The sequence below is a fragment of the Pezoporus wallicus genome, unplaced genomic scaffold (assembly GCF_028554395.1).
Source record: "Pezoporus wallicus isolate ANWC-B61680 ecotype Strahan unplaced genomic scaffold, APGP_CSIRO_Pwel_v1 contig_8218, whole genome shotgun sequence".
NCBI classification, from domain to species: Eukaryota; Metazoa; Chordata; class Aves; order Psittaciformes; family Psittacidae; genus Pezoporus; species Pezoporus wallicus.
Window position 1 is genome coordinate 1,099,214 of NW_026636063.1, and position 26,160 is coordinate 1,125,373.

At 37.8% G+C, this 26,160-nt stretch overlaps 1 long non-coding RNA gene across 1 annotated transcript; it reads left to right on the forward strand.

Moving 5' to 3' along the window:
* Positions 1 to 10,504: 10,504 nt before the first annotated feature.
* LOC130593660 (uncharacterized) lies at positions 10,505 to 16,465 on the forward strand. The gene is made up of 3 exons (XR_008970849.1): positions 10,505 to 10,625; positions 15,855 to 15,962; positions 16,100 to 16,465. It is a non-coding gene; the product is annotated as an uncharacterized LOC130593660 (long non-coding RNA).
* The last annotated feature ends 9,695 nt before the right edge of the window (positions 16,466 to 26,160 follow it).

Here is a 26,160-nt window from a genome sequence, read left to right on the forward strand (position 1 = left end):
ACAGAAATTCTTCACAAAATCTTAAAGGAAATAGTTCATCTGTACAATGTGCACTATGTTACAGCCAGCAAAAGGGAAAAGAGACAAAGAAAGCAGAGACACAGAGAAACCAGAGCTATTTCTTGCCATACAAAGGGTTGCCAAGTACTTTTCATTTACATAGATGACTTAGTAATGATTGTATGGTATTTAAAATTACTGCCACCCACCAGAGATGCATTAAAACTTTATCAGTATGTCTCTTTTACTATCTGACTGTAAAAATCCAGAGACCATTGGAAAAAAAAAAAAAAAAAAGCTTGTTGTCAGTCACCAAGAAACAACTCTGTGTTCTTTCTAGATTAAAAGAAAAAAAAAAAGAAAAAAAAAAAGGAGCAACAAAAGCCTTTCTGTTAGTATCAATATGATTTAAATTTACATGAACAAATAAGCTGTTTCACAAGGTGAAGTCATGTAATAAACTAGGATGAGAACTGTGACCAGCCTGGGACCTCTTAAAGACCCCTCTGGACCTAGCAGGAGCCTCCTTTTTCTATCTCAGGGACAAACCACCACATTGGTCTAATTACCTTTTAAAATTCATATCTAGAACCACAGGCTGCCTCATGGGATTAAGCACAGTACGCTTTGCAAATTGAAAATAAGATAGCTGTTAGGAATATATAGTTGCCTCTATGATTACAGCAACAAACAATGGCAAAACATTAATTTACATCTGTTATAATGGTGAAACAAAGCCCAAGATTGTCTTCATATTACAGGCAAGAAATAAATTTTCTAAGGTGAGATTCTAAAAGGTGTAGGCTCTAATGAGGGAGATTGTCTTGCAGAGCAGGTAACTGGCAGGATGACATCAACTCAAAGTTATGAGGATTCAGCATATCATTAAATTTATTTACCATAAAATGGATTAAGATTTTTTAAATAGTAAAACTATTCATAGGGAGAGAAAGTTTATATATATAAAAGTGGGGTGGAAGGCATCTGTGTGGGGTGAAACAGCGCAGAGCAGTTGCAACAGCAACCCAGTCATGCCTGAGTCTGGAATTTTTAAAGACGTTTTATCTGGTAGAAATGAATACAGCATTTACAAATTGAAAATAACTCTGTAAACTCAGATAAGATTGTCTTGGTAATATTTTACCAAGGAAGCAGCTCACCACTGCTTACTTTCAATTAGCGATCTAAATTATAGCCTATACAAAAAGCAATCCCTGCTGCCTTGATATATTAAAAAAAAAAAGAAAAAAAGAAGAAAAAGAAAGTTAGACTAGTTCCTAAGAGTTTTGATTCATGTTGCTGAATATGGAAAATCTGTAATCTTCCCCTTGGAGTCTATAGTCTAATGTAACTGCTTGAAACGACTTTCCTTCTGCTTCTAGCAAAGATGTTTTTATTTATGAAATGAATGGTGATACATTATAGATAACCCTTCCCGATTAATTTTGTTTTGACTTTAACTTTGGAACAAGAATACAAGCGGTAAGGTAGCTTGTCCCCAGATAGCAACTATGCTGTAATTTTTGGACTATATTGTAGTTGATATTGAGAGAAGCCTAAATTTAGAAGGAGAAAAAAAAAAGAAAAGTTGGTTGTCATCAAAAGTTTTTTGCTGAAAGATAAAAAGTGGCATTTTATCATTATTATTTGTCCGTGATGAAAATAAGCAAGTTCCTTGGAATCGGTATTCAACTTCACTGCCTTCTGTCTACATACTCCACAGAACACTCTTGGAGGGCTGATTGGTCAAAATGAAGAATCTGTGTCTACACATTTCCAGTGATCCACAGGTAATATACTGGTAAATTTGAGGAGACCAAGTATGATAGCATAGGAGCCCTTCTTGTGACAGTTACTTTGTGAGGGTCCAATGCTGCATAAGAATGAGAATTCTCAGCAACCCATGACCTGCTATAAATATTACACTTCACTTATAGGATACACAGAGGTAATTTCTGAAGAAAAGTTGGTTAAAAAGTGGGAGGAACTAGAAATGATGAGTTGACTCAGGCTACTGCATTGGTAATATTTTTACTTATTTGCTTACCTGATTTCATTATTTAATTTCAATAATGCGAAGAGATAGCTAAGAACTTAAAAAATGCATAGCTGTTGTAAATTACTGTATGTAGTATCTTTGCAGCAGCTAAATCTGGATCCTGACTTTGTCAGGAAATCATTTTTACTTCCTTCTCACTGTCTGCTTTTTGATTCTGTTACCTGTTGTGATTTTTTTTGCTTGCTTTGTTCTGTGGGTTGTTTGTTTTTTTTTAAGACAGGGAGGGTGTCCAGATCATCTGACATATATGAGTTGCCAGCAAAGATCCACTAGCTTCACCAACAAGGAGGAATTTTCTTTCAAAGAAATATTAAAATTAAATATTAACTGTGTGCCATTACACAATATTTATAACACAGTGTAAAGTCTTTTGGAAAGCTGGATGCTATCAAATGCACCTGAATGATTTTACTTGCCTTCATAAAAGGATGAACAGTGCATGCACCTCCCTGAAAGCTGTTAGCCCCTGGCAGGAAAGGGGCTTTTCACTCTCCATCACTCTCTTCTGTATAACAGTGATTTACTATTAGTACATGCAGTGTTTTAAAGCTGGTGGAGAGGTCCACTGAAGTCAAGGGCCTTGATGTGCTCTGGAATCACCCCATGCTGAAAATTCAGGTTGATGTTTCACTGCTTTGTTGAAGAAAGATCTAATTAGTAACGCATAATTTCATGAGCAATTTGGTCACTTAGAACAAGGATATGCCTACCTTTCTTTTCTCTGTTTAAAGGTAACATTATAATTCTGTTATTTTATTTTTTACCTAAAAGATTCATAATTACAGTAATAAGTTGGATATATTAAACAAAAAATATTTTTATGTAAATCTTCAAACAGAAGCCCAAGTTCACAAAACAAAAAATTCTACTCCATCTGTGGATTTATGAGGATTTTGGCTTACCTGCATCATTTTTTTGCATGCCTTCACTGAAACTCCATCTACAGCTCCTGGTGAACCCATTGCTTAGCCTTATTTTAGTAGTTTCTCCTCCTGTATAGAAGCTGGAAACCTCTGAATGCTGAAATATTGCTGTGAGTGCTACCTGCAATGCACCTTGCAAAGTTTTATTCACTAGCACTGACCATTTTCAGTCACAGGCACAAATCACAACCAGCACCAGTAAAGGATCAGGTATGTGCTGTTGGCAGGCTTCATCTGTTCCTAACATATGAACTGCTGTTTGCTCACTGCATTACTTTCATAGTGCATAGGAGCATTTTATAAATTAAGAAACAGGCAGGGCCAGCACCTATGAAAATGCAGTAACAATTTCTTTTATAAAGAATTTTTCTTAGTCTTGTGGAAAACAGCAGCCCATGAGCTGCTGTAGAGGTGATTCCTGAAGAAAAATAAGTTGAAACAAGCGAGGAACTAGGAATGATGAATTGATCCAGGCTATTGCCCTGGTAATATTTTTACTAACTCACTGATCTGATTTCTCTGGTCCTTTTTCTGTCACTATTTTTTTTTTTTTTTAAGAAGCAGCTATTCACATTGGAGTGAAATAGAAATGAAATATTCTACATATGCCATAAAGTGAGCTATAGTACAGACATCCAGCTGTGATCTTTCCTGTACCTGAGCAACGTCTCAACTAAATCCCATGTGTGTGTGTCTGTGTATGTGTATGTATATATATGGACAGATTTGTACCAACTCGGCATTGTTACACTTGACTTACTCTTTTTTTTAATTACGTAAAAAAAATCACATTAAGCTGAATCTAATTACTGCAATGTATATTAGAAGCAGGGCACCATCAAAATTTTATTTAAATTAATCAGGTTTTGATTTAAGATATTAAATTCAAATTAATCATGTAAAAATGGAAATGATCCTTGACGTGCTTCCAGCTGTGACTTCAGTCTGTTTTCTCGTGTGATTCACTTTCGGGATGTCTTGGGGGGAACATTACAAAAATTCACGCCGGTGCTATTTCAATTAGAGTTATTTAGCAGGACAGATGTAAAGAATACAGTATAATTAAGAAGGAGCTGATGACACGGCTGCAGATTTTCAGGATCAAAAAAAAACTTGTTAGTGAAAATTGACTACTGGTCATGTAGTCCAAGTTCAAATATGCCGGGGTTAAGCACTCATTAATGATGGAATGAGGTTTTTAGATAGACCATTGGACTCTTTCTCTGGAGCAATCTGCAGAGTTCTGCCCTGGAAATAACTTTGAAGCTTCATTAGCAAGCAGATGATACCTGATAATGTAATTTTAAAAATCTTAAAATAATTTTCCTCCCCCTGGTGCCTAAGATTTTTTGGCCAGCTAACTTCAAAGGCTTTCAGTAAAAGCTATAGTCTATAAAAGCTGGAAGTGGCACATAAATGCCCATATAAGAGGACAGACACAGAAATACAAGTATATGCATACATTCACAGCACTTTTGAACTCATGATGAATATGAGCTACCAGGAATACTGTAATTTCTTCTAACACTGAGCAGAATTAGTTTTTTCTACCTTCACACTTCCTGACTGAAACCCACAGAGGATGGGGGCTTTCCCATGCAGGGGCCTGACTTAGTATTTATTTATAACTCTTTTTACCATCAGAATTTCCATTGTGAAAAGTGATGTGCACATTGTTTCTTTATTCAAAAACAGGGTGACAGAAACATTTTCATTTTCATATGTATCACAATCCTATGCAGCATAAACTTTAGAAGTTATTTTACAAATTCTTTTACCTGAAATTAAATCTCCCAGGTAAAACTCTCAGATTTTCCAACATGAAAAAAGATCAGAGAGACTACAATGCATTCCTTCTTGGACTCATAGATCTGAAAATATGTGTATTTAAACAGGCTTCTTATGGTTGCTATCCAGGGCTCTCAGTATCTGTTCCCCTCCTACTGAGTAATAGTAAAAGCCAAGTTAAATTTAAAAAATGCACAGTACATACTGTACACCATAATTATAGATTAAATATTGATCTCCATGGTGTTTTTTCCTTATCTCTTGCAATCTTTCTCTTCCCTCAGTAACATCCTGTTGTCACTTCCCTCTGCAAAGCACCATACAACAGAAAATATTTTCTGCAACCAAAATTGTTGTATTTAACTTAGAGAAAACCCTAAAACATAATGGATGACAGTAAAAAATTTAAATATCTATCTTTGTCTATCTGGCAACATTTTTCAGAAGCAGATTCTAGATTTTGCAGAAGCATTATTTGCTTATTCAGGGATGCTATACATGTCAACAAGGAACCATACCTAAAGGAGGAGCAATGCAGCAGACCAAGCATGCCAGGCTATCCATAGCGGATGGAAAGTAAATAGCATATTACACTTGCCACAGCTTACCTATTATGCAGATTTCAAGGCAGGAAACTGTCTGCAAAATAGATGCATAGCAAGCATAAACTTTTTTGTTATTGTGGTAGCTGATCATGTTGTCGTTACATTTGGAGGAATAATATGATTCATTGATGGTTTCTGCTTCTCACTCATAAGATATAAACCTACATAATGATTGTTCTTTAATAGTATTTAAAGATATTTTTAAAACAAACTGTGTGGGAGTTTAACATAATAATGGTTTTGGTTTTTCAGAAAACACTTTTTGGAGAAGTGTATGACTGTTTAAATATTAAAATGACTCCTCATAAGAAACATGAGTGTGGTAAGTAATTTGTGAGAAAGGCTGTGATAAAAATATGCTCGACTTACGCAGTTGTCCCTTTAAAATTTATTTTTTCTTTTGGCATAACAGCTGGAAAGAGCAATCTTTTTTCCGTGGGCTAGGCTGTTGCTTGGATGACTGAAAACCATTTTCCCATGAGAGATGCATTTCCCATCTGGGTATTTTTCCCATCCTGTTTCCACTTCCTCTCCATACCTCTTCTCTGCCAGGAGTAGAGCATATTGATAACAAACTATAGGTTTCCACTGATACAACTCCGTACACACCGAATAGATTGTACAAAACACAGCAGTGCTCTGTGTGATGTACAGAAGATGTTTGTTCACCTCTTTCTTAATCCTTCTTCTAGGCTTGTGCAATGGGTTCCAGTTGCCATAGGGACTCATTTGTGAGATGAAGACACAAGTTCAGACTGGGTGCTCTGGTCAATTAGGAACTGGGTTGATCATCTCAGGAGGGAAAGCACAGATGCCTGTTAAGTCCCTGCAGGGAAGACATTTGGGAAGGGGAATACAGAGATGATAACAGCACAAGAAAAGTCTTCAGGTGAGTGGAGTCCCATTCCTTATCAGGGGAACTTGGCTTCGGTAAACACTCTATCCTCACCATTGCCATCGCAGTCACTGAGCCACTAAACCCGTGGCATTTGTCAGTGATAGCCAGGTAGGCTATCCAGCATAGGGGTGAAAGCTAAGAGCCCAAACGGTGGGAAAGTTTTATTTTAATGAGATATAGACTTAAACACTGGACTGCAATTTCATCTGATGATGCTCAATCCACAGATGTTTCATAGAATCATATAATGCTTTGGAGTGGGAGGGACCTTAAAGATTATTCAGTTCAGCCCCCCTGCCATGGGCAGGAACACCACCCACTAGACCAGATTGCTCAAATTTCCAACCAACCTGGCCTTGAATAACGCCAGGGATGGGGCATCCACAGCTTCTCTGGCCAACCCGTGCTAGTGTCTCACCACCCTCACAGTGAAGATTATTTTCCTAATATCTGATCTAAATCTACCCTCTTTCAGTTTGAAGCCATTCCCCCTTGTCCTATCATTACATGCCCTTGTGAAAAGTCCCTTTCCAGTTTTTCTATCCCTGTTAGACTGTAAATTCTGTGGCAGTGAAGGACTATGCATTGTGTACCAAGGCTCAGTTAAGCCTAGGGCCAGTAATGTATGCAAATAATATTGGTAATAAACATGATTATTTCTGTACCTTCTCAAAATTTTCATGACTAATATCTTTATGAAACCTTTGGAAATATTACATAGATGGGGACTTTCTAAATCAGAGAGCAATTCAGTGGCTTGTCCATGGCCTTAACATCAGACTATGATCTCTTAATTTTGAAACAAGCCCTATAAAAATATTTTGGTGTGGTACATTTTTAGTTAATTTATTTGCCTTAGCCAAAATGTATAAGCTGTTGGACATTTCTCATTGGTTTATAACTACAGTATGACAGATGAAATATAAGCCTTCCATGGGAGTCTGGAATTGGTATGAAGCCTGTTTAATATATCAGAAAATTATATACGAAAGTTCTGACTTTTGCATCTGGGACTTTCATTCAGTGGATGTCTTGAGGTTTTTCTCTCCATAGGCTGTGGCCAGAGGCATTTGGGCTGACTCATCAGGAAAATCTGGTGCTTTGGGAGAATCCCCCTGAGAGAAAAAGGTGCTGCAAAGGTGAAATCAATATTTTAAGCAGTCCTGCCCTTTTGGAGGCAATTCTGTGAAGCATAGTAAGATTCATCCCTTTTAGTCTACGCTTTCATTCCTTCTAAGGCAAGAGAGAAACCACACATCATATCTTACAATGCAGACATGCTAATTTTGAAAGTGATTTTTCAGCCAACTGAACATGTCCCATGGATTCCACCTGGGAGCTGAATGTTTAAGGCTAACTTTGGAAAAATATTTTTCAGGTTACTGAGAGATGAATAGGCTTGTACAAATGCATATTTTAGTGGCCCTGCAACGCTCCCTCTCCTAACTGATATTAAAAAAAGAAATTTTCAGAGGAAAGGTTCTCACTTCCCAGCTGTGAGCACACAGCATGCAGTGGCAATGGAAGAGCCTGGGTGCATCAGCAAAAAGAAAGCAGTGGGCTAATTACATTGAAAGAAATCTGCACATTCAGCACACCTTAACCAGCTCTGTACAGAAAATTGACACAGAACAGTTCCTAAACCACCCAAAACACTAAGCTTGACTGCAATTACAAATCAGGTCCCGAATTCCAGGCCACTGCTCTAAAGAGCAGTAAATACTGACACAGAGTAGAAGTCAGTGTTGCAAGCCTTCCCACTGTGGACAGCTAAGACAGTGTAGCCAGTTTTTCAGATTTCATCAGGAATCACAACATCTTTGATACTGTTATTAACACCTATAGGTTTAAAAGAAAAAAAAAACACTAATTTTATTTTAGTAATATGAGCATTTTAGCTACCCTGTTTGCCAAGAACAGTTTGAAAAAAAAGAACCCTGAAAGGTTCAGTAGATTTACCATTTTATTAAAGAAACAAAACAATATTTAAGATGGGCTTTAAAAAAACCTCATGATTTCTACACAAGCTTCACATTCTTTTGGGAGCTCATTCTGGATTTTTATAGTTTGATAGCTGGCAATAGTGGACATAAAATTCAAATGCAGTTCACTTCCTCAGCTAGGGGAGTGAGTGAGGTGCTGGATAAATTTGAATTTTAGGTTCCTTAGATGTGTACCTGATTCACATTTTATACTAATTCACACATTACATTTACAACTTATAATAAATACAAAGTATTTTAAAATGACCAAACTGCTACATTTCTACACATGAAAAGTAAATGTCTTCAGATACTGTAGCATATAGGATATTCTTCCAACCCAGGTCAAAGTAAAAAAGCAAAACCAACTCTAATTCTGGAATCTGCTTTTTCAGGAGCACACTCAAAGTGTCATAGAATTGCACAGGATTTAGTTCTGCTATCGAGCTTTTTCAAACTAGAAAATTCCCAAAGTCTGCTCAATGTAATATTAGTACAGACAATAATTCAGATGAGTCTTTAACAAGTTTTTTCTTCAGTTATTATGTTACTTCAGCTTTTTGGCCTTCATAGCAGGGAATTATGAAAACATTTCTATTTTCTCACTGTAGGGAGGAGAGGTATATAAAATTAATACTCTTGTAGGCAACTGTGACTGAGGGTTGGGCAATCATTTGGAGCTGCATGGTGAATTCACGTCTTTGGAAAAATGCAATGTCTTCTAGATTTAAAACAGTGACATGGAAAAGGGCAGCTTAACTGGATGTATGCAAACAGGTCACAAAGACAGATGTTAGTTTCTGTGTTACAAGAATCAGAACTTCAATCCAAAACCATAAATCTGTATTGATTTGCCCTCCCAATCAGAAGTCACAAAGAATCTATTTATTTATCTTTAATATAAAATAGTTTGGTCAGAGGAAGTTTCTGTTACTTTAAAAGTACAGACCACATGATCTTTGATTTGTAAAAACTACCCCAGAATAGTTAATACGCATGCTGACTGAGGCTCTGGTTCACTTTATTTTTAAGAATAATAATTCCTTGTCAGCTTCAAATGAAAAATTGCCAAGTCTTACCATTTTCATGTGCAGAAAACACAACTCTAGAGGGCTTTTCTCTGGATTTCCCATCCTTTCATTTCTGACGTGTTTACATGAAGATATTTTTAGGACACAATATTTTCTTGGTTCAGTAGCAGCACAGTGCTTTGAATAACTTAACAATTCATTGGAACTTTACAGTATCTTAACCTGAGACAGCAGACTCCTAATTATAAACTAAGTACAAACTGCAGCCTTGTCAGAATAATTTTATTATCCTGATTGCATCAACTTCGACCCTTTATGAGACTGTGTTATTTGGGACATCAGGAGTCTAACAACTGAAAACATGCAGAAGACAGCTGCTTTCAGCTCAAAGAAGTCTCTAGATATATTTAGCAATTTAGCCTTCAAAGTAAGCTGTTTTGCTGGTACTATTGCAAGATGCATGATTTCTCAGTAGGCCCCACATGTTTGACTTAATCTGATAGAGTTCTTCATTTTGTTCTTAACCTACTTCCTTTCTGAGAGAAGTAAGGGAACTTTAGCAGCAGCCGTCAGTAGCAAATGAAGTGGGAGGAAGCAAAGAATAAAAAATAGGCTGGGATTTATAAAAAGAATGTAAGAATCTGTGATTATATAATGATGTATAGAAGATGCCAGCTACCAAAGAAAGCTATGACATCACTGTTAACTTAGTAAGCTCTGTACTTCTCACTTCTCTGACATAAAGGCAGTTTCTCAAGAAGTTTCAAACCCATAATCTTTAAGCTACAGGTCAAGATCCCAGATACTTAAAGCCCAAACAGAAGAAAGATATCCTGTTATCTGAGGGAAAGTCATCAATCCCAATTTAACTTTTATTAAGCTTCGGTGAATTAGAAAATGAAATGAAAATCCACTTAGAGGTTGATGTGAAACGTCCCCTGGAATTTTTTTTTAAGAAAGAAAATAAACTGATGAAAAGTACATGAAATCAAAGGAACTAGTTGTGAATCAATGCTAAATACTGACCAAATTAATACAGCAAAGAAGTTTGAAAGCCAGATGGTTCTTAGTAGGAGAAACTGTCCCTACGTAAAAATACAGAGTTTACCATTTGCATTAAAAAGAATAAGAATGTGAAAACAAGCCTGTATCTTTAAATGATTTCTCTGCTGCTCTGCAAGGACAGCCTGTGGCAGCTGTGACCACTTGCTCCCCATCCTCCTGTTTTGCAATCATGTGAAGTCAGTAGGGCTGCTGCACTGGGAGCCCTCCTGGCCACAGGTGAGGAGCCTCGCCATCTGCAATACTCAGTAGGCCAATCAAGCTGGCCCTGCATGAGGTAAGATGGATAGTCTCCCTGCGTGCCCCGAGCTCCCTCTGAAATTTCAGCAGATCAATGTCACTGTGGCTTTTAATTACCCCTCTGCTTCATCATTATTTCATGGACTTTAATATGCCCTGCAGGACACAGCATCAGAGAGCAGAGATAAACAACCACCAAGCCCCAGTGCCTCTTGAGGTGCTACAGTCACCCTCTAGAGGGAAATGTCACAACTCCTTTCCCTGGGTAAGCTGACCTGAGGGTTTCCAGGCTGATTTCAGCCTGAGCTGAGACACAAGGGCCGCCACTTCACTGTGCTGTCGGCTGAGAGCTCTTATGTTTCATAATAAAACTTGTTGCTGTTGCCATGTGCAGGCAAAGAGATCAGAGTGGCCATCAGGGCTTTTGCAGTTCACACTTGTATTCTGAAGAGGAAACCAATCTATCCTTGCAGATCCTGTGTAGTAATCCATAAGCATTTGAGCACAGTGCCAGCACAGGGCCCACCTGTAGAAGACACTGAAGGCATCCTGAGAGCTGGTCAAACTCCCTTACACAGCACTGGGTTCAAAAGTACGCATTGCTTTGCAAAAAGAAACACATCCTGATGGCTACCTGCAGCAGTCAGTTGTAAGGGTTGTTATGACATATGCCGGCAGTGGTATCTGAGGGGTGCAGGACAGGTTTAAAGAAAAAATACCTCTCATCCTTCCCAACAACTCTGGTCATGTAAAGAGCCAGGTAAGATTAGAGCAGTTTTAGGGTTTTTGTTTTAAGTTGCTAACCAACGTGGCTCATCAGGGAGACAGCACTTTTCATATGGGAAACAAAAACAAACTGAGGGAGAATATATGCTGAAAAATATTCAGTTTTGATTGGAACTTCAGAAATTAATTCAGAAAATTAATTGCCCAAACCCATATTTTGTGATCAATGAATGTTGTCGATATCACTTTTGATTAATATTGGGGGGAAAAGTAATAAACTGCAGCCACTGGAAGACATTGCTAAATGTCTGCTGCATTGCTGATTGCAATGGAGCATGCAGCAGCTTTCTGATGGACAACACTGGGATCTGTGCATCAGCAGTGCAAATTCGTCCCAAGTGGAAAGATCTGCCTTCTCAGACCATTGCCTCCCTAACCCCAACCTAGAAGCAACGCAGAGGGCAAGAGAGGCAGAGAGAGATAGGAAAGGCAACCCACAGGTGCATGCTCTGTAGAAATGAACAGACTCAGGAGAGAGCTGCCCGCAGCTCTCTGTATTAATCATTCGTGTTACTTCCTCCCTGGCAGTGGAGAGATGAGAGACTGTGACAGAGAAGATGCTTCAACATGTGAGCAACTGTAAGCATGTGAGGAGCAGTCTTGTTGGGAGAGCTCCCATGTGGGTTTCCCATGTACACATCACTGCGCCTGCTCTTCTGGTCCTTCCGCTGGGTTACTCATTTACTCATATGGCTGGTGACCACAGTATCACAGAGACAACAACAAAGCAGGAGGCCTGCAGTAGAATATGTCTCTCTCCAAGCTCACTGATGATCAGTAGATGTCTTTCCCTAATGACTTGCTGTCCATCCTGCTCCCTTCAAGTGATGGGTACAGCTGCCATCTCAATAGACCTGTGACTAATCATGGGAGCATGTTGGCTGGAGCTAATGGGAATGTGAACTACTAATAAATGTCTGCCTAACTATGCTAAGGCAGCATCTATGTTAAAAGGCTCAACTGATGTAACTGAAGGAAATGATGCTTCCTTACTGTAGTTCTGGTTCAGGTGTTGGATATCCCATGCAGAAGTTAATATACCCTTTTTCAGAGACAGATGTTATGAGAAAATAGCAGACAAAAATATGAATCTAAGCCTTGACACTGGGAAACTTGCTGTCCTTTCTATCCCTCAAAATTTACTGCATCAACAAACTCCCTCTGTTCTTCCCTCACTAAAGGCAGTATGGGGCCTTGGTCAGCTGACATTCCTTTGTGGACAGGCATGATAGAGACAGATATGAGAGTGGGATAAATGAATTCCACATTCCTGTTTGGGAAGAAGAAGATGAATATGTTTAGTTTTACTGAAAGGGCCCTTCATTATTTGTATATACCTGAAGTGGGTCTCAATTTTACTAATACTAATTCAGAGTGTAAATCAGGTGAAGATGGAACAACCTAAATGCACAGAGAAGGGAGTGGCTCTATGTTAATTAGGATGAGAGTATGAAAGTTAAAATTATTGTGTGAGGGCATCTTAAATTATTTTTTTTTGAGAGGAGGTATTAATTAATAAACTGTAGGCAGCACAGATCGTTGATTCATTAAAGCCTTGTGTATCTGCAGTTGGTTCCCAGAATGAAGATAGCACACGCAGTGGACTTGTTCCACTGCAACTGCATGTAAGGCTTTGATAACCACTGGCTGACTGGATGAGGTACAACCATGGTTAGGCAGATAACCCCAAGAACCAGATCAAACTGTAGGGCCCAGATCCCCATCTCAGATACTTATCATCTACATCCCTCTGTTTGGACCAGAAATTATGCATATTTAAATTCAAACCCCAAGCTGCTTTGATTGGATGTGAAGGTTCCTCATCCATGGGAAAAAAAATTCCATGTTTTTCCTGGGTAATTAAAATCAAGTGGTCAGTTTAATTGAGGACTGAAATATGAAGTTCCTTTTACTTGCATTCTTCTTGAATGCAAGTATTCTTACTTGAAATTTTGTTTAAATAAAAATAGAAGCCATGGTTTTTTGTTTAAAAGAAAAATGAACTCTGGAGTTCCCATAAGGACTGTCAGTAGCTTCATGTTTTCTGAATATTTGGCCCCTTATGATTGTCTCCTACAAATACGAACTGATTTTTAAATTGTCTTGGCAAGATGCCATTTGCCAGCTTTGATCTGGATCCTGATATGTAATTTAAACATACCCAAAGGTATAAAGCAGTTGCCCACTTCAGACAGGCTTTGCAAATGAAACTGCAGCTACTGACAACATTTTTAACCTTGAACTATATATGCTGTGAGAGGAGGAATCAGTAGGTAAAGGACCATCACCACTACACACATTTCTGGAGGAAAACATTGAAACGTGGTTTTGAAAGACTACCAAAAAAACCCAGACCTGTGCAAATAATCTGTATTTAACAGTCAATGTGACACTGCTACAGGCTTCAAGTTCCCTGAGGCTTGTATAAGTCAAAGTCACTAAGAGTACTTTTGTCTAAAAAAAAAAAAAAAAAGAAAAAAAAGGCAAAGATTAAGAAAAGGTATATATTTACCTTTCTCACTCTTTCCCTCTTTTTTTTTTTTCATTGATTCTCTGTAAATGATCTGTATTCCACTAAATACGCATTGCAGAATTCACTAGGTGTAGCAGGTTAATGCACTGCTCCTCTGTACCACCAGGCAGCGCCCTGTCTTTAAGGCAGGCACGTGGAGGAGCATCAGTCACATGCACGATCCAGCAGACATTAGGGCTGCCAGAGAAGGCATCAGCTACATTTGCACCAGTGTTTTGAGAGCAGTGTGGTTTTCACTGCAGAGTGGGCTCAGGGAGCATAGCTTGAGTTTCAGACGAAATTAATACAGAAGTTGTGCTCTGGAAGCACACCTAATGTACTCGCTAATGGGCATCCAGTCCATGGCACTAGAATAGAATTAAGTTTGAGGTGAGGTAACACCTTGAAAGACATACAGACTGGATGTGGGGTCCTCAACACTAATCATTTCATTCTATGTATTTACTCCTACGGATCAACTACTTGCAAATTCAGTCTAAGCCAGACAGTCATTGAGGAAACCATAATAAAAAAAAGCATCTGAAGGAACAATATTTCCATGGGCACATTAATATTTATAATTTGCACTGAAGCACTGCATAACAGCCCTAAATCCCTCATTGTGTGAGTTGTTATACTAACACAGAATAAGAAGATGGTCCCTTCTTTTGAAGAATTAAAACCTGGAAGTAGTTAGGAATGGAGCTTTGCCTCCCAGTCCAGCCTGATTCATTCCTATGTGCTGTCCTGGCATAAGAAAGCTGTAAATTCAGCCATGCGACTTAGCCCTGGGAAGGAGCTGGGACCAAGGATAGGAGAGTAAGATTTCAGAATGCTCACTTTTCCTCATGTCTTCTCTGGGTTGAAGTGGGTGGAGCTGTGATTTCTGACTCTGTAGTACTTTCTTAACTGCTGTCTCCTCAAAGCTGGGAGAGGTTTATGGCTCCTGCACTGAGGTTAGTCCTTCTGTTGTGGGGTGTCCTCAGACTTAAAAGCTTCATTACCGTTTTTCAGAATAAAAAAAGAAAAACACAAAAAACACCAAAACCCAATCCATAAAGCACCATATATTGTTCCCCTTCATAGATATATTTGACTTGATCCTTCATTTGCCTACACCTAATGTTTATTTTGTGAGATAACCCCTTCTGCTTTAGATGTCTACTCTGACATGCTCTGTCTTGGTGTAACAACCACCTCCACTGGTTATATTGAATTTTTAAATTGTTTTCATTTGTACCATTGAGACTGTAAAGTTAATGTCTGCAGCAGAAATGGGAAGGGTACACAACAGCTAATGTTGCCAGTTTCCTTCAAAAGACAGTGTTTCAGTAATCACAATTCTACTGACTTGCTTCTATGTGAATTAACAGTGAATATTCACAGCCAGGCATATATTGTGAGCACAGAGATAAAACATGGGGAGTGAAGACCTGTACCCCATCTGACCTTGCAAGGGATCCAGTAACAGCAGAAAGGAAGAGTAAAAAAAAATATTTCTTTTCCCAATACTAGTTGCCTCAGCCTTGCCCTCCTAATAAGCATTTAAATAATGTAAATGTGAAGGGTGGTGCAGGAGGGAGAAAGGGGACACACACAAACCTTTCTGACTTTTCTTTTTCCCCTGAACACTGATGCCATTGCATAATTATATGGGTTGGCTTGAAAGAATGAAACCCGGTTCAAAATGTATGAGTTCATTTTTATGTTCTACTGAGAAAATTTATTCAGTGTGACTGCTCAGTAGCGAGAGCAGTAAAACACCTTAATCCCTGGTTGAAGAAAGGTAATACCTTGACAGATGTGTGCCTCCTACTTTCCTTGCGGCCATGTTTCAACAACAAACCTTTATTTCTGCTTCTCGGCTGTAGCAGGAAAAAAAAAAAAGAGAGGAGCAATAAAGCAGTCAGACAAATCTCAGGAGCCAGGCGGCAATGCAATAGTAACGACAGATTTTTAATGTGGCAGGAGAGATTGACAGGAAAATGTCTTCAGAGCAAACGCATGCCAGATGGAATGAAAACGGTTTATTGGAGTATGGAGGTGCTGCTGAACTGAATAGAGGACGGGTTTAAGGTGGGTGTTTTATTTGCTTCAAGTAAACAACAACAATCCCCCCCCCAAAATTCTCCTCACTAGGTATTGCCTTAGACCCGTCTTTGCACAGAGGGGATCTTTTTTGTTTGTTTGTTTATTTGTGTCTTTTTCCACAGTACTGCACCAGAGAAAAACTTTAAAGTCAAAAGTTCAGTCATTACATACACTGCAGAAAAGGAGAAGGCAGACTGGTTTGGACTGAGATTTTTTTATTGTTTGCCTCACTGCCCTCCTCTCTCCCCCTGCCTTCTCAATCTGAAGGAATTTCTCACTCAGTGTGAATAGATAAAGATGTTTTGATGTGCTTTAGATAAATCAGAATGATTTTTTTCCAAAATGAGAACAGGTAAGAAACAAAAGCAAACAAACAAAAAAATCCAGATGATAGAGTAGCTATCAAATGCAGGACAGATGAAGAAGCCTGCACTAAAAATCCTATAAAAGCCAATATAGCTGTTCCTATATCAGGAAGAGCAACATCATTGTGTCTTTTTCAACCAAATAAACTTAAACTTGCATGCTCCTAGTAATGATAACAAAGTCAAATTCAGTTCTACATCTCACAAGAAAACATAGCTCTGAAATATTTCATACTCTCCATACAGAGCACAGGCAGGAAAACAGCCATAAATGCAGAACAATCACACAAAAGAAAGGAAGAAAATACAACTCTAAACTGTGAATCTCCCTGACACCTTTTCATTATCAGCCTAGTCAATGGAGAATGCCACAAAGGAAAGGACAGCATCATATTATTGAAACATGCTGGTGTTGGGGTTTTTTGAAGGATGCACTTGTATAGTCTCCGTGGGTAGATTTTTTATTTCACTATATTTGCCATTAACTCTCTCTAATTGTATTTTACATGCAGGGCTTGGATTAAGTGTTCTGCATGTATTGTGTACATTTATAGTGCTCTTTTTAGAGTTTATTCATGGCATTTTTCCTTACACAAACACATCAGAAAGAAGTCACTGAGCTACCTCTTTTATTTGTATTATACTTTAAAACATAACAAAACCACCCTTTTTGTCTTTGACAACCTGCCTCTTTTTTTGCTAAGAAATATTTATTTAGACAGTAAAAAGATGTTATGTTCTTTCCACTAGCAGAAGTGTATGCATTGACTATGCTCCAATGTAATTTGCAGAAATTAAGGAAAATGCTCTGAGAAAGTAAGCAGGGAGTTTTGCCATGTTGTTTTAGCTAATAACTAATATACTACAATAACAAAGCTTTAGGCAAAATGCTTAATATTGACAGGAAAAGTAATTGGCAAATCCTTGTAATGATCCATTTACAGTTTCTATTTTATAGATTTACTGATTGTTTTAAAAACATAAGTTTTACAATTTTTGTCATATTTTGTACTATTCAGAATCCTGCTATAAAGTTCTGTTTAACTCTCCTTTTGTATTAGTCCTGGAAGAGCTATAAAGATTGCTTGTACAATTCTTATGTTCTTTGGGGTTTTGCTTCAATTTCCTTAGCATTTAGCCAAATATTGGCGCACAGGCAGTTCATCACAATGCAAAAGAAAATATTTTACATTAAAAAAAAAGCCTCTAACTGATTAAGTAATTTTTTCCATACAAGGAATGACACCATGCCAAAGATAATAAAGTAAAACATGGCAATGAAGGAGTTGTTAGTGATATTATGTATTGTTCTGAAATTACCCTATTTCCTTGCACTTAAATGTAACTCAGTCATCAGTGAACTTAACTTTTTCTGGTTATGTTGAAACTGTTTTGTAAGTCATTCCTGCAAAGTCACTTCACTAGGAACTGCTTTTTAGTAGACAAAAAAGTCAAAGCCATTTTACAGTTTATTTTATAATTTATCTTACTAGTTTTAAATACCCCCCAAAATTAGACTGAATATTAGAGTATTGCTGAAGATAAAATTTGACACAACAGGCTGTGATGGCTGCCATTCTATCCTTAAACCACCTTTTTGCAACACACATAATACAGAATATTAATCAGGGTTCTAAGGCTGTGGCAGTACCAAGGGACACAATGACAAGTTACAGAGAGAACACCCTGCTTAACTGTGAATGGCATACACTCCCCCAGAATCCTCATATCATTTAAAAATAGATTTTACTGTGTCATCAGCTTCATTCTGATATCACTAGTAAATTGCACTAGGTACAAAGGCTGCAAAAGAAATTGTACAAGCAATAGACACCGAAGTTGCTATCAGTAGTGTGTAGTAGCTAGAGTTTTCATTTCAGAAGACACTGAATATTGACTTTCAACCTCAAATTGTATTCATTAGTAGCTTGCTTTTTTTCTCTCTCTTGTTTTTATTCCTAAAATCATACCAAGTATACCAGCACGCTCTCATGCACCCCCGCGCTGTGGAATTTTGATAATGTATGTCCTAACCGCTTAATTGATTGATTAGCTTACTGCAGCTTTTTGAGGCACCAAATTTATCTTTAATAGCCGGAGTCAGGCACGGCAGGCAATCGAGGGGGGGGTCCCTTGGCGTCGATTTGCTCTTAACTGGAAAGTCATTACCACTTAATACATGTAGATTGTGTTGAAAGAAAATTATGTGTAATGAAATGAGGGAAAAATTAGTGGAGTGTTATGGGCGAAAGCAGATGTTACGGAGGAATTATGCTAGCAGAGATAATCACCTTCACTAGCATTGTGTGTGCTGGGGTGTTAACTCAGAGAGAGAGTTGGTGAGAGCTAAATAAATGCCTTGATTGAAACAGATTCACTTTTCAGAATACAGTATATGACTAGTACACACATCTAGAAACACATACACACATATACACACACACAGAGACATGCTCAGGGCTGAACTTTTATACTTCTGTTGCTCATACAGCCTTTCTAGCTATTTTCCAGCTACTCACAATATATTCGGAAGTCCTAGCTGGAAGCACAGGGAAGTAACTGTCAATTTGCATAGTATCATGGAGATGAGAATAATATCCAAGGGCAGAAGTACTCATATAAGTATTAAGGCAAGACCTTGTATGCTTCAAAGTCTGGACAACCTCTCCTGAGAGAAAACTGATGAATACAAGAGAGGTCTTTGAGGATAGCACCTGACATTTTAGAAGCTATAAAAAAAAGACATAAATAACAGAGATAGTTGGAAAAAAAAAAACCAAAAAAACAACAAAACAGAGACATAGAAAGTTGTGCCTTTACTTAAATAGTCTGTAAATATAAGAGATAGAAGAAAAAAAATAAATCTTTCTTTTTAAAGCAACTTATGAATATGTTTAAAGTAGTTGTTTTGCACACAGGAGGTAATGAAAACACTCAAAATCAGGCCAAAGGAGTGAAGAGAGGTGCCACAGATTATATTTTGAACACATTTTAGAACTCTGTAAATAAATCTTTCACCTGTAAGCATCTCCTTTTCCTTTTCCAGCCATTACTGATATATATGCGTGATTATATTTTTTATATCAAGCATGCGAGGTCACTATTAATTTTTATCTTGGGTTTATCTACTTCATATAATATGTGTTTGGATTTAGAATTATCTCTGCTTTATCACCCGTTTTATAACAAAAATTGTGGTCTCAGGAAGATAGTAGTTTGCAGATTTTACTATCGAAACCATTGATAATTAGGGTTTCCTCATATATCGTTCTCTCCCTTCGCTACTAAATGAGGCTTTTATGACTATAGTTATTGCTGGTGATAACAATACAAATTTTAAAAATTAAAAAAAAAAAAAAAGACTCAAGGTCTTGTATCCCCAGTGTTACTGTTCAGAGATAGGATGTTAGCAAGAGGACTGTCAATTTCCTTGTCACTATATTAATGACTTAAAGAAATGCAGCCAGCCCTTCATGAATCAATTGGAAAACTATGATGAATGTTTCAATAATTAAGAGAATCATTAAATTGCTGAATGTAGGATGGCATTAAATGAAATAGCTTTTGTAACAACAGCCACATATTCTTGTTTATAAATACAAAGAGCCACATTTAAATAATGCTGTGAGTCCAACTTAGATTTATGTTTTATCACTTTTAGCTGGTTGTGGGTCCAATCCTACAAAAGCCTGTCCTATACACAATATACCTTGTGCCTTAGCTCTGTGTACATCTGTAATAATCATATACACAAAACCAAGAACTCACAGAAATCTGTTGCTAAATCAGTTTCCTTGTGTACCTACGTGCCTCTCCACCTGCATATTGTAATATGGCCACCATTGCAGTGCTTCAGTGATAAGGAGCTAAACTTACTTAAACAGATAACGAAGCCAGTGAATTCACTGTTAAAGCTGACACTCTGAAGGTAACACACGATGCTTGTGGAAATATTTTTAAAAGGTGATATATGTTAAAGGTGAACTGTAAAGCTGAAGTGAAAATTATGTTAAGTTCAGAAATATGTCCTGAATCTCTCAACTATCAGGCAAGTTTTACTGTAGCTTTCAAAATTTTCTTTTCTCCTGTACAATAATCTGGCAGTTCCTCCTTTGATAAGGACATTCCCAAACATAACTTTGTATAATATCATGCATACTGGAGACTAGGATGCTAAAAAGGAGATATCCTAGAAAATTGTCCTTCAAACCAGGGTGCCATTGAGCAAATGCAATGCTTAAAAACATTATTTTGGGAAAGGAAATGTAGAGACCATTCCCAAACCCAAAGCTTGAAAATATTTATGGATGTTCTGAGGGAAAAAAAAATAAATAAAAAAAAAAAAATGGAAACTAATTAGCTGGTATATTCTTGTATTTCTTTTTGAAAGCATGTCACAGCTCTTCTTTGGCTGCTGGAATGTCAGCATGTTTAAGAAGTCACTCACAAATAAGGCAGGGTCATCTCAGATGCAAAATTCAACCAAGTGCATATAGGGCCCTCTCTGATTGTGTATAGCAGCACTGATCCTCCCCCAACTGCTGTAATATGAGAGCTGAATTCTGTTTTCTGCCTACCAGCATCCCAAAGAGCTTTTCACTGTACTTTCTCACCTCTCTCACTGATTTATTTTTCCTTTTTCTGTCTTTTCCCCACTCACCTTTTCCACACACATACCTCCTTCTGTTCCTGAATGTGTTCCCACCATACATACACCCATTTTCCACCAGTCCCTAGCCTTCCCTGCAGGGGGAGGCATGTTTTATCTGCTTGTGGGAGAAAGAAGTGGAAAGAAATTTTCTATCCAGCTCAGAGTTAGCCCCTCTTTGTTGCTCAATCATCATGTCAGCTACAATTTCACCATCTTCTTAATCTCTCATCTTGTGGAATTTATTCTTCCTGTCCCCTCTGCTAGCATATCCCTGTGCACTCAGAAAATCATCACTGATCCTTTCACATTTCACGTTTGCCTTTGGTCCTTTCCCATCTATCTCTCTTCCACTGCGCACAGGCACCCCAGACATTCACCTGAACTCCATCCTATGAACATGTTTCTTTTCCATTTTCCTCTTCCACCTTGAACGGCTCTTTCTTACTCATCACATAAATATATGTTCTGGGGTAACTGAAAACCCAGCATTATGTACTTGGCGCACTAATAATTTGAGGTGGAAAGGAGAATAAATATAGCCGTAATATGCTTTAAAATAGGTGAATTAGTTGGGCAGGAGACTTTTAATGCTACATGGGTGGTCAGTAGAAAAGTAGCAATTACCATGAGATGGAATATGATATACCACAGTTATTTCCTATTTTAGGCATAGGGCAATACCATGGTAACCTGGACTCCACTGTGTGCAAGTGTTGTTAATTGTATAGCTTTTTAATGGAGATAATTATATTTCTCCTGTCTGAAATCAACATTTACTGGCAGTGACCAATGCCCAGAAGGATATTCTCAGAAGGATGTTGCATGATCTACAGTATGTATATTTAATATTTCTTCCTTATAGGGAGACAATTTAATTCCACCCATGGAACAGGTGAAAACTGTTCACCTTCCTGATAAATCCTGGTGAGAAATTAAAATAGTAAAAGTTCAGGATGATAGAAATTCACTCTCACCCATATGTTAGGAATGCCACATATTGATAGGCCAAGCTCAGGGAAAGGAAACGATCCAGCTTATATTTGATAATGAATTAGATAATTTTCAAAGGCTGTTAATACAGCATCTTTCTTTAACATAAAATTTAGCTTTCCTCCAACACTGGAAACAGTCACATCTAAAGTGAAGGGGACTCAAGATTTTGTTTTGCAAAATCTGCTTCCAGTGGGTAGTGCTTTTCCAGAATTTAACATTCAGTCCAGAAGTTTTCTATGGTATGTCTCTGTTCTAGGTGAATATTCACTTCTGAAAATAAGATTAGGGGAAAATGTGTCGTTTACTGATGGTTAAAAGTAACTATACCTTTCAGTTGTTTCATTAACTGCTCTGCAGTTTAACACTGGGTCTTGAAAACTGGTCAACGTTAAGGCTTCTGGGAAAAAAAGAAAAAAAAGAAAAGGAAAAGAAGAAAAAGTTTATTTATGCTCACTAGAGGCTTCTTATAGTTGTCAGTTTCAATGTGTCAATCAGGTTGTATGTATACACCAGGTCCAGTAAGACACACCTGCCTGCCACCTGAGCAGGACTTTGCTCCTGCTTGCTGGCGTTCACTGCGTCTCTGGATCAAGGACTAACAGCAAAGAGCTTTACTCTCCCCTGCTTCTCATGTAGTCCAAGGTATATGCAGAGGGAAGAAAAAGCTTAGTTTCACATAGAAAGTCCACAAAAAAGGGATAAGGAAAGGGAAGAATTAAGAGCTCTAAATAAGGGGGCTTTGGCAAAGCTTCTGTTTAATAACAAAGAACGTCCACTTTGGACAAGGAGCTTATGCACATGCACAGATGGGTATGTGCACATGTTCTAGCCGTAACAATCGGGAAAAAGGAAAAAGAAATAAAAAAAATAGAAGGATCCAGAACATGCTGTAATGAACTTGCAGGAACATTTAGAAATATGGCCCTACATGTTGCCCTTTCTTGGATAATGTGGGGCATGGGAGCAGAAAAGAAGGCAAGAGGGAAGCACTGGCCACAGCTATAAGGAGAGTGACAAATAAGTAGGAGGTGGATATAAGCTCATGGGAAAGTAAAAAATAGGAAGAAAGGTATTCACAAATGCTACAAGAAAGGAGGGCAGCAAAAAGATTTTCAGCTTTGAAGGAACAAGAGGAAATCTAATCCATCCACCTTTGTTGAACATAAATTAACGAGTCCTGAGTTCTGATTTCACTGCACTGTTTAGCAAAATAACAGTAAATTCTGTTAAATATGTTTCCACCCCATGCCTAATAACAGGTTTTGCAGAAGATAACAGCTCTCTACCGGTTTTGTGTGGAGATCAGAACAGTAACAATGACATTTTTGCTTGTTCAATTCCTGTATTTCCAAAACACAAGGGAATTTCATCCATGAAATTTAAATTAAACAATGACTTTCTGATGTTCAGCACTCAAAAACCAGGAAATGTCTTGGTTAAAGTTGCCCTGGCAGTGTCATTTTGGCCCACTTGGGGTGATGCTCTATGATTGCCAATAAGAACTGAATCCTGTATTTTCTCCCTGTCCCTCACATGTGCACTGGTTATGTCAGGGATGGAGCAGGGGGAAGGGGAAGAGGAAGGAATGGGGTAAGTCTCTGCTAGATGCAACAGACTTAATAGGGGGCAAAACAGGTTCTCCTAGCTCATGCACTGAGAGCATGGAAAATGTGATCTAACCCTATTATTGCTTGCAACCATATCCTGTTTCTGAGAGTGGAGTTTCAATTATTTGCCTAATAAAGGCAAATGAAGCATAATTATTATGGACAAAACCTAAAACAGGCAGAATTATTTTGTAGGTTTTCTATTGATTAGATAGATAATTTATCTACCTATTTTAGCAGCCCTGCTTCAGAAACTACCAAAACTTTAGGCGCAAACCAAGTGCTAGGACTACATTTGATGGACTGGATTTCACTTTATATCCCTTGTAATGAAGAAACAATAATTCATGCTGAAGTGTTCACAGTTACCCACCTTTTTCACCTCATTTTGTTGATCTCCCAAATAAAAGCAGACTTTGCAGAAGGATCCAGCTCCCTCAACCAACAAGCAAGGTAAACTGACCTGCCCTGCTTATGTGTTGCACAGTTATAAATTATTTGGAAAATCATGTCTTTCATCTCACAAAATGGGTAGGCAAAATTTGATGATTTTTCACATCTTTGTTTCAGTTTTCCAGATGAAGAAAGGGTACTACCTCATTTTACCATTTTAATCAAGTCTGCAAAACACAAAGACAAAAAAGTGATGTCACCATCACAGAAATTCAGTAATAATGGTGGGGGACTGAGCATAGGAAATAGGTGATGCAGAGTTTCTGATCCAAGATACCTGTTGCACAGTATGACTTCTTAGGCTGCTGCCAGCTAAAGGTTTCAAACCAAAGTTAAAAAGAACCTGGTCTTGTGTTTCTTACTCTGCCATGAAGTACGTTCATTGATAGACAGCAGTAAGGGTAGGATCACTAAGTCTTAAAAGCAAAAAGCTCATGAGGTAAGAACAAAGAGAGATAGATTTGGTTCTAGACACGGTCAGTGTAAGCACAGGTGAATCAGTACCAGACTTGGAAGTCCTTATAGGACAGTTCACTCTGCTAGGGGTCTTGAATTAAAGATATTGGATGTTGGCAGAATCTTGTATCACGTAACTGGATTTAGAGTGAAGAATACTTTTCCATCACCCACTGAAAGGGCTGGAATAGTTTAAACCAGGCACACATTCAAGGCAGAGCAACACGGAGACATAACCCACATGTTCCCTAGAAAACCATGAAGAATTAAGGTGAGGGTTACTCAGTAACAGCCTGCAACTACAGTGAGGTTCTTGAGAATAGCATCTTGTAGCTAGGAGGGGAAATTCCCACTGAAGGTGCATTTTTCTCATCTGTTGGTTCTTACACTCTATTATGCATTTTCTATTATAATTTGGAGTGGAGTATCACAGAATAGAAAACTGCTGCATTCTGAAAGCAAATGTTTTCTTTCAAAGAAATGTACCTCTATTTACAGAAATCCTGGGTAGAGTTTCAGAACTACTTTTGTCCCTATAGCACCATATTATCTTTTATATTTCTTAATTGAATCTTCATCCTGGAGGCAGGTAGGTGCTGAATGAACTAGACCACCCAGGTACAATTGCAATGTATTAAGTCTGGGTTTGAAAAATGGGAGCTAGCTATTTGGTACTCAAAGATATTTACTTAATCCTGTTTTTTGGGGGGAAGATTTGCTACTATTTCCTTCCCACGGTTACTTCATGAGAAGAAAGAAACACAGGATGGAATGAACAAGAGAGCAGTGAGACAACAATGTTTTTCCTATAATCTGTTATAGCTGGTAAATGCTATTTAAAAAAAAAAAAAAAAGAAACCAAACCAAAACCAAACACTTTTACATTCCCTGGAATTTGGCAATTGATTAATATCAACGATTGTTCATTCACTGGAATTTGGAAATGGGTTCACGTCAACCATACTGTCTTCTAGTGGTGTTTGCTTTCTAGGGGTATTTGTATAATTCAATTAATATTGTGGCTATTTACAGAGAATTTCAGAACAGCATGCGTAAGTATTGGTGGAAACTGGATCTTAGATTCACATACATGAATATGTGCCCCAGAAGTTTTTACACGCTCAACACATTGGAAAAATAAATCAATACCATGTGACTCATCAAAGGAGTCATAACTGACAAAGCTCAAGAAATGATTGGGAAATGTTCACAAAGAAGTGTTCCTTAGTAATTAAAAATATTTAAAGAGGAAAAAGGATCTTGTTGAATTCTTTTGCATAATAAACTCAAGGAAACCCCAATCTGCCCATGGAGATCCCATAAGCAGAAAGAGGACTAAACTTATTGCCTAAACTATTCATTGTAAATTATTCCCTCTGCTCTAACATCTTCACAGCATGGAAGCATGGTACCAGCCCTGCTACACACTGTATTTTTACTCTTCTAGAAACAAAGTGGGAATATAGTGCTGGGCACTCTGCAAAGGACATTAGACATATTTTCAACATGTGACCAGTCTTTGTTTTTTGTGTTGAAAATGGAAAGTTATCAGCCTTCAGAGAGAAAATATTAGTCTATAGCCAGTGAAATAGGAAAATATTTTTTACTTTCTTTCTGTGAAGTAAAATTTGGTGCGAAACCTATAGCAAACTGAAATG